Genomic DNA, 2,513 nt, shown 5'->3' on the forward strand with positions numbered 1-2,513 from the left:
CCAATTCTTGCTACCAGCCCTGAGAGAGCGATACGTGAGAGATTCTCTCAATTTTCTCAAGATTCAAGCCCTGACATCATGTTTACCCATAAACATGATCTAGTTCACGGTGTATGTTGCTTGTTGGCGAGTTCACGTCTGCTGTTTACGGGATACGAGAACGGATTTTTTTCTGTGTACCAAATGTCATTTTTCGGAATATAATACCTTGTTTCTTTTTATCGTGGGTCTTTCCCTGAGACGAGACTCGCGAAGGACGGTCTTCTTTTCTGTGATTGCTGAGTTTTTTCTTATTCCACTTTGTGTTTATACCAATTATGCGCATGCTGTTCAAATCTTCACATGAACCTCTCAGCAAAAATGATTGAATTTGCATCACATCGAATCATAAATAGCCGTTTGAGTAAAATTTCATGCCAGCTAATGTAGCAGACATTAGAAATAATTAATCTTCTGCTAGATTTATCAGCAACTTTGGAAAAAACTGCTCCGCCGACTGAGATTTTTAATAACAGTTTACTTTTGAACACAATACTTCTCACTTTTTCAGCCATAAAAACGGTGGGCTGCATTTGACGTTTCGTGAGAGGGGAATCTGGGGCTGCATATGACGTTGATATTTTTCCTCTTCGCGAGTCTCTCTCAGGTCTTTCCTATACTGACAGAATTGAAGTGGATAAGATTGTTGACGAATTGTTGGCTGCTGGTGTGATTCGACCCAGTGATTCTCGATATTCGTTTCCGATTGTTTCGAGGAAGAAAAATCAAGTAAGCGACGAATATGCATTAATTCAATCCTGTGCCGTTTCCGTCTGATGCTAAAGAAGTGAGTAAGTGTCGTAATCAATTTTCATATTTCCGGAGTTACGTTTCATCATGTTCTTCTATTTCATTGCCACTACATAGTTTGATAAAAACAGGTTCCAAGTTTGAGTTCGTCCATGCATTACGTGGAAAACTAGTATCGGCTCCTGTCCTGGCACTTTACAACCCATCGCGTGAAACTGGACTAGGGGTTTCCTGGGGTAATATGCACCACTTAAGGAAAATGTGCCGAAATGAACACTAAAACATCATGAATGTAGTGTTTTAATACACGAATCGAGTTGGTTTTGGGTTCACCTTACATGGTGTTGAGCGAATCTTCATCATAATTACATTAGATTGCTTTAAAATTTAACTTTTTCCAAACACTATTTTTGCGTGAATTATTATTGATGCGGGACATGATGCACCGCTCTTTGGGAATGACGCACCACAACATTGCAGGCAAGACGCACCTAAAACAAAGGGGCATGATGCACCACAACAATGAGGCAAGATGCACCTTCGTGTTTTAAACAAAATTTTATTTATCGAAAAACTAGGAGTTTTTGATGATTTTCGCCTAGAAGATGATACAATGTGCATAAATACGTTGGTAAATGCTTCAAATAACCTAAAATTAATGATTTTTGTTTATTTTGGAGTGGATCGTTCTGCCCCGATCAATGAAGTGCATGTTGCCCCCAGCTGTGAGGTTAACAGAAAATGTTATGGAAAATAGAAATAGTTGTATTATTTCGCCAAATCATCTCATCAACAATCAACCTAGTCTCTAATCATCTGTTTTATGGTTGAAGGTTGTAAAAATCTAATTTCATCACTTTCAAAACTACAAATGAAATGATCGGGAAAGTTACATCAGAATCGTACTTTTCGAATAAATTGTTCTATTTCCCTGTTAAGTTATTCAAAATGAATCAAATTCTCAGGGTGTCAACAATTTGCAACGTTTCATCAATCTGCATAATTTTTTTCACTCAAAACTAATTTATTTCAGAGAAATTGACGAAGTGCGTATTGCCCCGGCAGTGCATATTACCCCAGGAACCCCTTCATTACGATGCTAGTTCTGAAGGCTTTGGAGGAATTCTAATATTATGTATCCGGTAGAAATCAAGACCAACATTTATTTATAATTATTGATTTCTTGGCCCCGTGCGTCGCAGCTAATATGTGAATAGTGCGCTGTGTTCATAAAAATCGTAAGAATGCAGCGCCACACTAAAAAACTGATTTCAAAATCGCGCGAGTTGAGGCGCGTCGTGAGCCTCACTGGCGCGATCCGGTTTGGTGGCGGTGCGACAATACAAACACAACATGATGGAAATTGCACCCGATTGTTTATTTTTCAAAACGGACAACAGCTTGCCGAATCCCTTTATCACAGTTTCATAAAGGAAACATTACTGATTGTAATTCTCTTGCTATTCGCATTGAACAAGAAAAGCATTAATGCTAAGATCGCCAGGTGGGCTTTGGAGCTTGAAAATAACTATTTTACCATTCAGCACAGCAGTGGTAAATTAATGAATCACATGGATGCAAATCCAATTGTTTCCGGGATTTGTCCAGATGATATCGACTTTCAGTTACAGTTGGCGCAAGGACGTTGATAAAATAATTATCTTTTTAAGAGAAGAGCTTGAGCATGGTGTTGTGGAGGATTTTTCCTTGGACGATGGATTGGT

The sequence above is a fragment of the Aedes aegypti genome, unplaced genomic scaffold (genome assembly GCF_002204515.2).
Source record: "Aedes aegypti strain LVP_AGWG unplaced genomic scaffold, AaegL5.0 Primary Assembly AGWG_AaegL5_hic_scaff_1476_PBJ_arrow, whole genome shotgun sequence".
In the NCBI taxonomy this organism is placed as follows: domain Eukaryota; kingdom Metazoa; phylum Arthropoda; class Insecta; order Diptera; family Culicidae; genus Aedes; species Aedes aegypti.